This window comes from Drosophila albomicans, chromosome 3 (assembly GCF_009650485.2).
Source record: "Drosophila albomicans strain 15112-1751.03 chromosome 3, ASM965048v2, whole genome shotgun sequence".
Taxonomy (NCBI): domain Eukaryota; kingdom Metazoa; phylum Arthropoda; class Insecta; order Diptera; family Drosophilidae; genus Drosophila; species Drosophila albomicans.
Window position 1 is genome coordinate 985305 of NC_047629.2, and position 16300 is coordinate 1001604.

The 16300-nt window shown below is 38.1% G+C and overlaps 1 protein-coding gene across 2 annotated transcripts in view; it reads right to left on the minus strand.

Moving 5' to 3' along the window:
- Positions 1 to 16300, minus strand: part of LOC117568496 (protein unzipped) — a 33260-nt gene that overhangs the window by 13669 nt on the left and 3291 nt on the right. Inside the window, exon 3 of one of the 2 annotated variants that reach the window (XM_034249186.2) lies at positions 6116 to 6148. The exons of the other annotated variant lie outside the window; for it this stretch is intronic. The gene's annotated coding sequence lies outside the window, so the exon portion shown is untranslated. The remainder of the gene's footprint in view (positions 1 to 6115; positions 6149 to 16300) is intronic. 2 annotated transcript variants of the gene reach the window in all.

Below are 16300 nucleotides of genomic sequence, written 5' to 3' on the forward strand. Positions count from 1 at the left end.
AAAGCTCTCTTGTGCCCCACACTCGATGGTGTTGATGGTTCTGAAGTATTAACTCAACTTTTTTGCGCTTACTGTCAGCTCGAATTGCCCAGTTAAATGACTAAAAAATGTCCTCAAGCTAAACTCGACACATTTGTCATTCGATCCTTTGGACAGCCCTAAGTTCAGCTCGGTCGAATCATCCCCAAAAACACGTTTAAACTGCGCCGTAATTAACTGGCAATTTGCATTTTAACGAAGCCTTGTTATACCGTAGCACAGTTAAGTCATATTAAGTATAGCTCATTCTTCAGTATGGTAAATCGATTAATCTGTTCGCAAAGTCATTACAGGGCATTTCAGATTCCATCATTCCCAATAAAAGTGTTAGCTTTCCTCAAAGCTTTTGTCTTTCATACTTTTTTATACCCGCTATCTATAGGTTAGAAGGGTATTATAACTTTGTGTCTGCAGCAAACGTATACAACAGAGGACAGGATGCATCTCGCACACCATTAAGTAACCAAGAAAAAATGTGATATGTCATAAAACAGCTACTGGTATTGTGACTTCATTGTTTTGGTTGATAATCTGGTATATGTTGTACTCCATGGTATATTTGGAATGTATGAGTATATCGATATAACATATTTTTGTATATTTAAGTATTGCTTTTGGTATATTGCACAAGCATATTTTAACAACAATTATTTTTTGCTTTTATTGAATATGAATAGCAGGTATTTCAAAGTCGAGCACATGCGACAGTAACTTGTTTACATTTCGACAGGCCGCATTGTTGTTACAAATTTGTGAATGGCAATTGTTTGCTGTTTACTTTGTCTAATTTGTTATTGTTCCCTTTTTTGCAGTGTTTCGTTCCCCTCGCTGCTCCCATCTTACTTTTGTCTAAGACATCACAGTTTCCGGGTTTCTTATCGCGTATATAAAGTAATTTTTGTTTGGTAACGGGAAGAGTGGAAATGTGGGACGGTGCTTTGCAGTCAAGTCAGGCTATTTAATTTGTTATAATAAAAACGAATTTCTATTTTAGATTGTCTATTAGTGTGTGTGGCCCACAAGCTAGCTTGTCATTTGTTCTATGCGTTCAGTGTCACTTTCAATTTCTAGCAATTTAAATCGCGTTTTCAGATATTTTTGCTGGCTCTGGCTTGCGGCATGGATCCGCTGAATGAGGTCAGCATTGGACGAGGGAGCTATTAAAAAAAGGCTGATATCGCCCCTACACTGTCTGAAGTGAGATATATTCGCTATAGCAATGCGTTTATGCGTTTTATCAGCTTAAGGAATGAATTAGTTATGTCGAAATGACCATCTGAGACAACGGACAACGCCCGAGTGACCAGTTTTGTTGGCGCCACTCACACAATCAGCATAAATTTTCACAAAAAATGCAAATTACTTGAGTCTGTTGACTGAAAACGAATAAATAAAGCAACTTGTACCACGACATGACTCTAGGAATTCTCTCTCGTCGTTTCTCTACCAATTTTTATACATTTATATAAGAATTTATATGTTGACTACGCAGTGAATATAAAGTACTGGACATTTCAGATCTTTAAATCCTCAATTTCTATTAGCCATTTCAGACAGCAGTAAATCGCTTATATATTCGCAATTTCCTGTTTTTCAAAGCAAGAAATTAAAAATTATAAACGAACAATTGGTCAAATTTATTTTTATAAGAACAAAAAACCAAGCGAATGTCTTTTGCCTTTTCACAATATTCGCCAAAATCATGAGAAATTAAACTCAATTGTTAAATTACTTTTAAATTCATTTTCTGAATTTTTATTAAACATGCGGAACCAATTTTTTCTTTAATTAAATTTATTTTCAACTATGTATCTATTCGCGATTTTAAATTAAAGTGTTTTTTTTTTTTAAATTCTACACCATATTCGTAAATTTACATGAAGGAAATCAATATCATATTATATTCATTTGTAAGCTTTTTTTTTTTAATTTGCTAGTATATGGTTATTGTTCTGGAAGAATGAAAAACGCAGCAAATAACATAGCTAAATTAATATAGGAATATCGTATTTCAGACAAGTTTATTACACTACACAAATTTGTAATAACAATGCTCTCGAGGCCTTGACCAGATACATGAGTTTCAAATGAGAATAAGCACAAAACAAAATACATTACAAAAGAATGTTAATGATGCCGACTGAAAACTGTGAAATCATTTCGAGTAATTGTAAAAACTGAAGAATGTGGCCAGGAATTAGCATGCAACAATGTGATGATAATGAACAGTCCGTAAAGTGGATAAAGATGAGTCTAATACGCCGTAAACGCAGTTGAGAAATGCAACAAACGGCCGGCAGGTGGCGTTGCTGCTTGTGGCACGCCCCAATTAATTGGCGATGACATGCACGCTGCCGTTCGCTGTTGCAATTACGAAAAATGTCAGCCAAAGCAATTATATAATTGAGTTGGACTGAGGCAAACAGTCATAGTCACAGTCACTGCATTTGCTAATTGAGGTTGAAAGCGGGCACAGGCCAGGAACATATCCATGATCATCTCGTGATATCATGCAGAGGCCAATAAGTATCTATCTAACATATGTCTGAATGTGTGTATACGCGTTTGCTCCGTCTGCTCACACTTGACATTAAATGGAATTAAATTGCAGACATAATGATTTGCTCCACATCTACATCTGAAGCTGATGACATCGTTTGACAACATTGACACGCATCTTGACAAAACGCATCCAATAGATGTTTTACCCAGATAAATTATGTAATGTTGGCCACAGCGAGCACCTAATGGCCCGGAACTGAACCCGCCGCGTTCTCCCAGTGGAGTGTGTTCCTCAGCCATTGTCTTAATGATGCGATGCGTGTGTGTGGGTGAGCTTCAAAGCACATGATATGTCGCATTAAACGCGATAAGCGGCATCGCAAGACTGGAGTATGCACTTCAAATTCGAGTTCCCTTTCTAACGAGTGCCACGCACTTCTTGCTACTTGCTCTTGCTGTGCAGCACGGCAGTGGGTAAGTGGGTTAAGTGGGTAAAGTTAGTCAAGTGCACATATAATTATAGTTTAATTTTTAAATGCATGGCATGGGGGCGGTTTCTCGATATCTACATACTTAGTTAAGCGATAGTTGGTTAACGATAGAACTAATTTATAGATCAGATGAAAACGATTTGACTGTCTCAATTTATTAAACCAACAAAAAGAATCACCCTGTGCATCAGCTGTTTTGGCTTTGTTTACCATTTGATAATGCCAGTTAAAATTGGTTAAAATTGATAACTATGTATATCCACTTTGATGTTGTGTCAAAAATAGTTGATCAAATAAAAAAGTGATGCAGTGGCATGGAAGACTAAAGCGAACTCCTGGCAAACGACACGCCCATTTTCTTCTTCATTTGATAATAAGTGACATCAGATCAGATAAAAAGTAGGCCGATAGCTAACAGTTAACAAAGAGAAGAGCTGCTCGAAAACGGTTCACTAGAGATTTAATTACTTTATTATTTTATCGATTATAATTAATTTATTTAAATTTTATACTCTTTTATAGCCTATTGCCAAAATTAAATTCAACTACAAGTGGTTGATGGCTGATATCATAAATTCCTTGCTTTAGTACTTGCAAACATTTCATTCAATTGTGCTAACCTTGCCGGCCAATTTCTTTGGAACCTCTCCAGAGACTGTCCCATTTTGCAAGCCGTTCTCAATGGGCTCGTAAATTTTATGTGTCCATCAAATTGTTCAGAATTCGTGACAAGCAGCAAAAAAACATGCGAGTATATAAATATATGTTGTGTATAATATACAAACAAAAAATTGCCCGTAAATTTGAATGAATAAATGCAAAGCGTCGCCACATTGAAATTAATCACAGGCAGCAGCTGTCGACAATTTGGTGGTTCGTTTGCTCTCCGCACTTGTCACTTCCCTCCCTTCAAACAGTCCAACAGCCATCCACAAGTTCAGTTGCAAAGCCTGTCTCTGGGCTATTTGTTTAAGCAATTGGATTTATGTTCACGCGAGAAACAATAACAAAAACAAATTGCTATAAATAAGAGCAATAAAAGCTGCAAAATGTGTGGAAAAAGCAAAAATAACAAACGCACAAAGCATGCAAATTTACCTATGAAAAAGCGAACAAAAGTCTAAAAACAAAATGCAAAATACTGCAACTAAAAGCGTAAAAAGTGTTGGGCGACAAATAAACAAACAAGCAAGCAAGCAAACAAACAAACTAACGGACAGACAGTCAGAGAGACGGACCGACAGTTTAGAAAGAAAGAGAGACAGACACTCATAAAATCGCAGACAAGGTAAATAAAAGCGCAGAAAACCCCTCAAACGACCCCATCATCATCAACATCTCCAACAGCAACAGCAACAGCAACAATAGCAACAGCAACGATAACAGTCTCGTGTGATCTCAGCGCTTGGATAAGACCCGCTGCGGGCACCGGCCCCTAAGCTACCGCTGTCTCCGTTAGCAACACCAGTTTGACATGCACACGAAGTCGGTTGTAGTTCAAGGTGCGCCTACAAACGGTTAAGAGACAGCTACAGCTACATCTACAGCGACAACAATGCGGGCACAGTGAGGCTTGACTAGAAAGCACTTAAGTACTGCGGAAATGCAAATCCAAATGGAGTGGATAAGGAGTCTTCTATTGATACAGCATAGCAAACTGGTTGAAGAATGTGTCAGACAAGTGAAGTCAGCTTTTATGTTTCAGTTCTATATCTGTCGAAGTTTATAAACTATGTTTAACTATTTTTATAGTCGGTTGTCAATTTTTATATTACTAATAATACCTGTTTTTAGTTAACGTTCTAGAAAACTTCGTTTCATTGACTCATGAAACTTTAGTAGCTACTCTGAGTACAAATTTTGGGATCCTAGAAAGTTAATTTTTATCTGTTATTTTAAAATGTAGACATTAAATAAGAATTGAAATGAAAAAAGCTACTGTTCAATAAAAGCAAAACAATGTGAATATATCGTTTAAATATAGTCAAAAGCTGTGTTTAGTATTAATATACCGATAAAATGCTAAAATATTCCGAATGATATATTTGATGTGTTAATATACTACTAAATTCAAAATATACCATATAGTACTGAATACATTAATTATGTATTAATGGTTTGCCAAGCTCACTTAACCTATTTTTATTTATTTTCTCAATCTTACAAAAATCTGGTTTCTCAAAAAAATCAAAAGAGTTTACACAATTTGTTCTAAAGAAAATATTGATAAATATAAAAATATATTGATTAACTTTTCTCGATGTCGTTGATATTGCCAAGGCAAACACCACTGTAGATGTTTACTTTCTTTTGAGTGGGGACAATCAGAATCAGAAGTAGAAGGCATTTTGTGCTTGCATTGTAAATTGACAATGATTGCCCACAATTTGCTCAACACAAAACGAGCTACACAACAGCAGATGCAGATACAGATAGAAATGCAGATGCAGATATATATAGACATGCCCGTTGTAGACACTCTGAGACTTGACTGTCCGGATCTGGCTTGACTGTCTGTTTCATAATTCATACTACTTAAGTTGTCGCACGGTCAACTTTACACGCTCCGAGGGCCGCAAATAATCGCGGAAATTCGCAAAGGATAGACGGGTCGGATAGATGGAACGGGAAGAACAAGCCTTGACGATTCTCTGGCATCTTCTCACTGAATTTATATGTAGCCTCAATGATTATTCAATTAAGATTGATGGTAATGAAGTCGTTTGAAACGCGTCGCTAATTGACAGACCAAGTGATGTAAGTCCCAGCAAATATAACTGAAAAAGTTGGAGTGCGTCTGCGTAACCGTTGAAAACTTCAATTATTTGTATCTAAATTTCTAAACATGGCACCGCATTTGAGGTGAGTTGCGTAAAAGGTGCGACTGAAACTGATGGCATCAAATTGTGGCAGTTGATTGAGTTGTTAGTTGGGTTTCGTTTAAGGAATCTTATAGAAACTACCTAACAGAGAAACACACTCTCAACTCAAAACGAAACTGTGAAAGTCTCCTATCCATTTATAAGCAAGTCTATCATATTTTATGGCGAAAATAAAATGTATATAGTATTTTTTATACTTACGACTCGATTGTCCAAATTGCAAATGCAATTAATCTGCAAATAAAAAATAAGTAAATGATCATTAATAATATGTTAAATCAGGAGCTTGAAATAACAAACATGAAAACGCCATTAGTGAATTCTCTTCCATAAAATACCCAAAATCCCCAGCCCATGGAGCCAAAGCAACATTGTAATCTATCAGTTCAGCCGACATTATCGGTGTAAATCTCACGAGCTTGATGCGATTATGGGTCATAGTTTTGAGGTATGAGACTAGAGAGGAGGTGGGATTTTTAGATGGCAGATAGAACATTATGCTTTTACCGTTAGGCCACGACTTTAGCCAGACTAATTGCAATGCCGCCGCCAACAAGCAACATTTTGGAGTCGCTCGCTGTACCTCTGTGTGGCATATGTGCTTGACTGTTGTGTTGTGTTGCTATTGCTTTGGCTTTTGATATGGTGAAACCCGTTTGCGCTTGCTGCGCGCGCGGTGGCAAGTCTAGCAAAGCGACTGCACGTGGCTTTTGTACCGGGGCCAAGACACATTAAAGAGCGCTAGAACAAAAGAAGCCGCCAGCAGGAAATTGGAGCTAACCGACGAAAAGCAATCGGGCCAACGGAGGCCGGGCCGGAGAAAGGTTCGCGAGTCGCGTTTGCTAAGATGCAACTTCAACAGAACGTGGCGTGCCCCCGTGATGTGAGGCAGCAACGTTAAGTATCTAATCGGATCAAGTCAGTAAACACAGACCAGAAGCCAATCATAATTGAAGTCAAGAAATTCAATTGGATTGCCCGAGAAGCTACAATTACATTGGCTTTGAAATTGGCATTGAAACACAATAGTGGATACCTCAATACCTTCTCTTCATAAGGCCACATTCAATAAAAACAATTTCAGCTCAAGAACATTTGCCCCTTCTCATGTTATTTTTGCTCGAATTTCTGCTTTGCAAATGGTATACAAATACCCGTACGTACAACAATTTTTAGTGAATTATTAATTGGTATGCAATTATCAATAAGAAGTCGATAGTAATAAACAATTTATGTTGATGTTTCATGCAGTAACTATACCCTACATACTACTGTGGGCAAAAAGTAAGGTGAATTTTCAATTTAAACTTCGCGGGCCTAACAATTCGGCCTAATTCTTTTTTTCTTAAGTTGGCAAGACTGTTAATGACATCTGGGCCAAATTTCATTTGAATGTCATTATCAGAAATATATTTACGCTTGTGTTTTCCAAACGACCAAGAGTGCATTTTTCGATTTTTTACAATGTCTGAATGAGAAGTGCCATCAAATTTTGTTTGCCGAATGAAATTTCGGCTGCGGAAACGTTGAGGATGTTGCGGAAGACCTTTGGTGATTCTACCATGTCACAAAAAAAATGTTTTTAAGTGGTACAAAGACATCAAAGAGGGTCGAGAACGTGTTGATGACTTGGAGCGCTCCGGACGACAATCGACGTTAACACATGGCCAACACGTCAACAAAGTGGAGGCAAAAATCGTCGGTTGACTATTAGAGACCTTACTGATATGATCGGAATATCAGAAAGATCTGTGAAAACCATTTTGAAAGACCATTTGGGCCTACGAAAAGTCAAATCTCGTTTGGTACCAAAAACGACCAATTTCTGTACACGTTTTTCTTGACCATTTCGCAAAAAATTCGACGCATATTGTTCCAAGACCACTGTATTCGCCTGATTTGGCTCCGTGTGACTTCTGACTATTCCCAAAACTGAAGAGACCACTTCGGGGAATGCGTTTCGAGTCGATTGAGGAGATAAAAGCTAAATCGAAGAAGGCACTGATGGCTATACCGAAAAGGGACTATTTGGCATATTTCGAGGATAGGAAAAAAAAGTGTGCATAAGTGTATTTTATCGGGAGGGGATCACTTTGAAGGGAATGATATTGATTTAGAAGAATAAATAAAGATTTTTCATTTTACAAACAAATTCACCTTACTTTTTGCCCACAGTAGTACATTAAAAATGCACGTAAGTGCTTGTAAAAATAAATTGCACAAACGATTAAAAATGGTTTATTGCTTCTTATTCATTCGACCTCTTTCTCTTTATTTTGTTAGCTTTGCTTTTACGATATCAGTTAAGCTACTTTGATTACATTGTATATTGAAAACAATGTAGCAAGTACTTGCGTACGACAAAAAGGTATTCTATTTTCAAATGTTTCAATAGGCTTTTCAGACATTGAAACAATGTACGTACAATAATTGGAACACACCTTTTTGTCGCTAATTAACGACTCTGGTCATAAAATGACATAAAACATATTTACTAATTAATTATGGAAATGCGAAATGTGTCTTTTATGAGCGAAGTCCATAAAATTTTATAGCGTTGCAGGTGAATGAAGACACCGCAAGACCGTTAACCGTTAGACGACCACAAGTTTACAGGCTTACAAAATGGCACCTGGGGACTCGTGTCAGCCATTAAGGCGTGAAAAGTTCATAACTTTTGCGACATTGATTGACATACTGAGAGACTGACTAGAACTGTGCATAATATTGTGATATCCATAAATAATAATATTTCCAATTTGTTGACACGCCTCAAAAAGCAATAAAGATGGTTACGATGTTTACATATATCGATTACGTCACGAGGGAATGAAGTACTTATTAATTACTTTCTTATTTACGTAACTGAGTGTAGTTGGCTCACCTCCTACACAAGATGTTGTAGATGTACCTTTGAAATTTGTCTGGCTGTTTGATTGCTTGGCGTCATACTTTTTGCTTGCACTGTGGCAACGGATGTTCATTATTAGGTTGCCCCCGTCAGCACAACAAACAAACGGCATTTTAATTGAGATGACACTAGCCCAAGTGCGTATGTGTAAAGTGTGCTCTGCTTGTGATTGTCTGTGTTTGTTGTGTGTCTTGCTATTTTGTGGTATTTATGCGAACTGACCAAGAATCACTTGCCTCACAATTTAGAGCTATCAGCAAATGCCCGAAACATGAGCTCACATTGTTTGTTTGTGGATGCTAGTTGCACTCGCCCCTTTTATGGGGGCGGGGCAAGAGGCAGAGCTATGCAAAATGACAAGACGTCAAGAGTGGATTAAGATTTGTTGTGGTTTTGCTCGAGATTTTCGAATTGTTGTGGTTAGCTCATGAGCCTCAAATTTAGAGAATGGAATTGCAAATTCCATGTCGCACAGACTGCAGATGACAGATGATAGCAAGTAGGAAGATTCATTGCAATTGAAGTGCTGTAAGGCCTGAAACGTTTGTCCTAAGCTTATGTAAGCCTCTTGTAGCTAAGTTAATGGATAGTCTTATTGAGTTTTGGGGAGATATTGTGGAAATTATACTCATAGTTTATAGAGAAACACTTAAATTTCAATTTAAATATCGATGAAATCCAGAAATATTTAAAAAGCAATAGAGAAATTTAAATTAGAGATACCTTTTCTAATTTGCAGTTTAAATCCTTTTTTGAAACTTGTATTTTTTGGGACAGAAAATACAATTAAAATTTTTTTTTTTATATATATTTGCCAACTTTTGTTGTTATATGTAAGACATTAATATAAATCAGCAAGGGAGTTTTATATTATTTGTAGATTGAACAATTGTGAACAAGTTAATATCAGAGAACTTTAAGAAGAATTGTAATCATACGGAGAAAGGATTATTCCAATATGAACAACTCAGTTAAAATAAAAAAATTATGTTTTTGCAATATGAATAGTTAAGCTTAAAGGTTTATTATTTGGGAAATGCTTTTAGCTATTATTAGCAGATATACATTACTGAGCTTCCCCTCATATTATCAATTAATACTCCCAATTGTTAACCAAACCGTATTCGATTTTCGTATATTGCTTTTGCCATAAGAGCATTATTGTCGAGTTGCGGTTGCCACAAGTTACCCACCACAAAATTAATGAGCTGCCTAACTGTCGCCAGTCAACCACATATAAAAATCAATATTACACACGCACACACTCAACGCACAAACACTCGCAATTATAGTGACCCAGCCCATTTTCCATTGGCCACAAGAAAATTATAGGACTCCAGATGCCGGGTCAGGTCCAATTATGAATACTTATAGAGGTTCAATTCTACGTTAAAAGAGAAATTGTTTGTGCCATAGAGCGCAACAATTGTTGGCCAACTGCATGGAAAATTGGCTTAAGAACCTGTCTAGGCGCTGACTGTGGGCTTGCTCCTAAAGGGAATGAAAAAGAGGAGTTGGAGGAACTAGAGTTGGGAAACCTGCACATTTAATTTGCGGCGACAAGAAGTCCGAATGCCAGCAGGATTCACTTTACAAGCAGCCACCAAGTGCCAGGTCAGCAACAAAAAAAGGAAAATAGAAATAACAACATGACATGACATGGACATGGACATGGCGCCAACATTGGAGAGTCCATTTTAGAGCCCATTCAAACTGCGTAGAATGAGTGTTGCAACAGTTCGCATTCGAGTTTCCAAGAGTCCGACTATTGATTTTCCCCCCACAACAATTGTTGTTTGCTGCTCTGTACATTGAGTTTGATCTAGCTAAACATAAGTGGGACTATTGGTTGTTAAAGGGTGTTACATGTTATCAGAAAACCACTCGAACGCGCTGCTTAATGTTGTATCCGCTTATCAGAAAAGCCAAGGCAGCAGCTGCAAAACATCTCCAGGTTTTCACTCCCTGTGCTCACCTTGGCCCTGGCCATGGCTCTCTCGCTTTTTTTGCTGGAGCATTCATAAATCCCATTTGGCGGCAGCAATTGCAGTCGTCTGCGGTCTCTGCGAAAATGCAACTCAGCATAAGAGCAAGTCGGGGGGCAGATTGGGGGAGTACGATTATTCTGCTGGGGGGAGGCATATCGAATTCAGTGCCTCCGGGCTGAAATTGTGGGTGAGTCTCGCTATGAGTTGGCAACAGCTGTGCATACACACACCTTGATGTTGGATTTTAAAATGTTTCCTGGGCCATATCGGGCTGGGCCTGGGCCTGGGTCTGGGTCTGGTTCAGGTCTGGTCTGGCCTGCGTTTGCTTTTTCTTTTGTATACTTTAAATTTAGCGTGAACTTTACAAGCTTCTGCTGCTGCCTCAACTTCATCTTCTATTTGTTGTCGTTCTGCATTCTGTGCGCCAGGATTTGTCGAAGGAAAGTGAAAAATCTCAAGTTCGTATGCTCGTCTTTTGTATTATGGCTTTTCGGATTTGCCGCAGTTGCTTGCTGGAAATAATCGCAGTGCAAGTTAAATGTGCCATAAAGTGGTTAGAAAAAAATAAATGATGCGGTGAAGACGTTATTGAAATGTTTTTTAGGGTTGGGTTCTACATATGATAAATCTTAAATCTTTTCTTACTTGAACTCTATATGAAAAGCAATACGTTTGCATTTTAAATTAAAATACAATTATTTTACACAATTGAAGATAAAAAAAAAACGATTTTTATTGTTAGGGAGAAAAAAGTCGTAAATAAGATTTATATTTCGAAGGGATCAATATTGAGTTTGGATTTAACATGATAATCTTTGAAAATTTAAACAAGTAAGAAAATTACAGTCGAGTGTGCTCGACGGTTATATACTCGATAACCAATTTCAATAAAACCATATTATAAAAATAAACCGAATAAATACTTAAATCAACTGAAGGCTATATTTGGTATTACTATATAAATTTACCATAAAGTTAATTTTTATCTGATTGCAACTAAATTTTGAGAAATCATAAGGTATAAAAAGAAAAATAAGACCTCAATCACAGGAATTAATACGATTATTCAATAAGTTTGCGTCCATATATCTATTTAGAATCTCGCTGGGGAGAAAAGATTACCACCCACTTGAAGTTTGCTCCCAAGTCAACAATAACATCGTCATCTTGCTTTTACAATATACCCATAACAGGCAATTATTTCCATTTGAGTTACGCTTTTCCCAACTCGTAAAGCTAAACTGTTTACGCTTCTTCAACTCGAAGGGGAACACCAACAATTTCAAAGGCACGTCAAACAACACTTAAAGCTCTCAAGAGTTAGAGAGTGTCGAGTATGTTAATTGCAAGAATGCAAGCGATGTGACCTCCTGTCCAAAAAGGTCCCTAAAAAACCTAAAGGTATGAGGGACGCTCGCACGCAAACCCGACCCCAACAAAAGAAACGCAGCCAATAACCAAACGAGCATAATAATAATAATAAAGGTAAAGTAAAAACAAAACCCAATGTGGGTAATTTTCACAATTTATTACAACAAAAAAAGCGAACCCAGTGAAACAAAGCAAAAGCAATAGAAGACAAAGGCATAATGCGGGGTGGTTTTCATTAACCGGGAACAGGACACCGCAGGACAGCGGGGGACAACGCATTTTATATTTGAAAACGAGACTCGTGACGGTGTCGAGCGATTTCACGCAAAATAACAATTTCGTCGCCGACTTTTGAGTGTAGAAATTAATTTTATGCGCCTGTTGTTTGTTTGTTTATAGAACGTGAAGTAATTGCTGACGGGCGCCGCTTGGGTTATCGCAACAGGATCAGGATCAGGACCCGGACACACTGCAGTGTGGCGTCGTGTGGCAACGCGTGCGGTTTCTGCTTTTCGGATTTTCATTGCAAATGGCGCCTGCGGCTTGCAACTGTGTATCCTGGGAAATCGCTGCCAAAAAGTCAACAAACCAGCAAAACAGACTCTGACAGCGGATGATGCTACTGGGTGGCCCCTCCCTTTCAGCAAATACTCATCCCACCTCTGACTTCTAACATCCAACTGTTTCTAGAAATGCTGATTTCTTTTTTTGGCACTTCTCTGGATCCGGAAATTTCATAATTTCACAAGAACAGGAAATGCAGTTCAAAAAGATGAAGACATTACGTTGAACTCGTTGAAAAGCCAAGCGGAAGCTTGGCAATTGACAATTTAAGAGTGAAATGCTACTCAATGGGTGAAATGAGTGAACAAGAGTGTGGAGAATTTTTGAGAGAGTTCATGAAAAGCATCATTAATTTAGTGTGTAAAATATGAGAGGTATTTAAAGCTAAGAATCAATCAATATTTCCTGTTTAAAATAATAGTTTTTTTTGGTAAATGTAAAAAATATTTAAAGTTTATAATCAATCAATATTTCGTCGTTTTTAACATAGATTTACTTGCAAAAAATTTGGTAAATATAATAAATGTTTAAAGTTAATAATCAATCAATAACATGGGAAATATGACAAATCCATCAATGATATAAATCTCGTTTTGGAAAACCTACAAGAATTGTCTCAAACGCACTGAAAGGGCATGCCCATTATCTTGGACACCACTGTTCGCCTTGGCGTTGAGCTAGAGGCAAAATTCCACTCAACTCGCACTCGACGCAACTGAAAACGTGTGAAGGGACTCATGAAAAGGACTTTGCCTCCCCCCAAAATGGAAACAAAACGAGGAAAACTGTGCGAATAGGCGAACACAACAGAGAGGCCGAAAGCAGCGAAATGCGCACAAAGCGTAATAGAGAATGAAATAGAAAATAAATAATAAAATATAAGCGCATGCCGTATGCCGTATGCCGTATGCTGCATGCCTCATGCCGCATGCCACCGCCACCGCCACTGCCGCAAGCCGATGCCAACCCCCGAGTCTACGAATGTAAATGGGATGAGCGGATGGATGAGTGCGAGAGAGAGTAAGCGCGTTGACGTTGTCCTCGGCTGCTGCCCGACAGTCCTTGTTGTCTGTCCAAAAAATAGAAGCAACGATTTCTGCGAGTGGCAACAAGCAACAAAACAGGATCACGAATAGCAAGGGGAAGGGGAAGGGCAAAGGGAACGATGCGAGCGGCAGGCAGAGTGGAGGATTTGGCAACGGCATGAGGAGGAATGTGTAAATGCTGTAAGCGAGAGGCCAGACACCAAGCCAGCCGAAGCCAAAAAGCAGTGTAAACCACCCCTCGACGCAGCAAGGACAATGCCACTAGAAGTTGAAGAAGAAGAAGCAGCCTCAGCAACAGCAACAGCAGCTGCTGTCGCCAGTTGTTAGTTTGCTTGCAGGCATTTTTTGCGTACTTGTCTCGACGCGTCATCCTCGGTACCGTCGTCTGAATCTTCGTCAGAGGGCCAAGCTCACGCGCGCCCATTCCAATGCAGGTCCTGGAAGTGAACTCACTCACTAAAACACTCACACAGGCACACACACACACAAGAGTGGCTGCTGTGTAAGGCAATTCGTGATTCATTCTTGGGGATTTCGCTCCAGTTTGTGAGACATCAAGAAGGAATTCAACACAGACACAAAAACAAACCCGTTCAATTCAAACCAAAAGCAAACACATCAGTGGCAACTAATGAGGTTACCAATTCTTGGTCAACCGACTTAGTCTACAGCTAAGCCATCATAATTATCATTATAATTTGGCTAAAAGCAAAATCTTTGTGGCCATTTATCATCCACGCAATCATAGCGCCCAAGGGACGATAATATCACAAGATTAATAACATAGCCGCATGCTAATAAACTCTATCAATATGAAATGATATAAAATGAATAAATCTACAGTCTGCGAATTAAATTGCTATTAATATTTTTTATTTACATTAAAAGCAATAATTTAATGGAGTTAATTTTGAATATATGTACATTTAAGGTTTAGGTTTTCCAAGCACTCCACATTTTATTTGTTGTTTGTTATAAATTTTCTATTCACTTTTAGATTCATTCTTACGTTATTTATATATCATACGTCTTCCTATAACTCGTAATTTCCTACTTTGACGTCGACCTTTATCCATTTTACTATAATTGAATGAATACAGAACAATTTTTCACATTGACTGATAAAAAAGCATAGCTCTCTCCTAATCAACAGCAACGTGGTGAGCAATTTTACTGAGTGATATCATCAAATTTAAGATGTTTTATTATGTTAATATGGTCAAGACCTTGGGCCTTGTCTACTTCGTCATCGGTCCGGCAAACTAATGCTGTTCTCATGAGTCACTCATTGATTTTCTCATACGGCTTAGCTTTACACATTTAAGGAATTTGTTGTAAGTTCATTTATTTCACTATTTTAGCTATTATGATTTTTTTTAACTGATTATTTCTGTTATAGACTTCTTTTACGATTGGTTTTGATCTCCATAGGAGTTCGGCTTTATACTTTCCTAAAGACAGCTTTCAAGTAGCTAATAAGAATTAACTAAAGTACAGATTCGTATACTTAGATATTTACATATAAGTAGTTTCATAGTCATAGTTTTCATACTTTTTATATCAACTTGTCAACTTGTCCTATATTTGATTATCGCTCAACTAGTTCATTAAACCTATTGTTTTTGATCCACACTCACTTTGGGGCAAAGAAACTACATTAACGCCCTCGAGGTTGACCTTTGACAACTAAAAGCATGCTCACATGACATCAAATCGATTTGATTTTCGGACGACACCACACGCAAAAAAAAAAGCCAACTTGGCCAGGACACTTCGTTGTCTCTGAAGGTCCTTAAACCCATTTGCCGAACTTAAATGTACATTTCCGTTTGCTGAGGAGGCGTTTGGAGGGCGGTAACAGAAACTGCGCAAAACTGGCGCCACATTTAAAAGGCCATTAAGCGAAAACGAGAAGTTCAACCTTCCACACGCCGAATGCTTAGCGACGACGCCATCAAAAGATACACAAACTATATATGTATGCAGATATATGGTAGTATTATATACTGTATGTGTCTAAACGTTAAAAATTGTATATGTGGGGCAGCAGAATCGCGTGCGCGACGCAAGTTAATTGGGCCCCAAATGAAATTTCATAATCAACGAACGCGAAAATGGAAGAAAAAAACAATGCTCAAATGGAACCAGCGACAAACACAATAGGAAATTTACGACTTTTTGGGCTCCTTCTTGGAGCCGGCTGGACAATAAAGAGAATAAGGCGAGCAAAGAGGAGAGATGTAGGTGGAAGCGACAGAGCGGCAACAATGTTATAAAAGTTATGCCTGCAGCAACAGCGAAAGCAACATGCTACGCACTCTGTGGCAAGTATGACTCACGACTTTGGCGACGGCCTTCAGAAGGATTCAATCCTGTCGGGGCGAGGTCGAAATGAAAAAACGAATCGCGGGGCTGTCTTCAGGATTCGGATTTCGTTGGCGTGGCTTTTGTTGTGACAACAATAAAACAAATTAACTCTGAACTTTATTCATATGACTTTCATTCC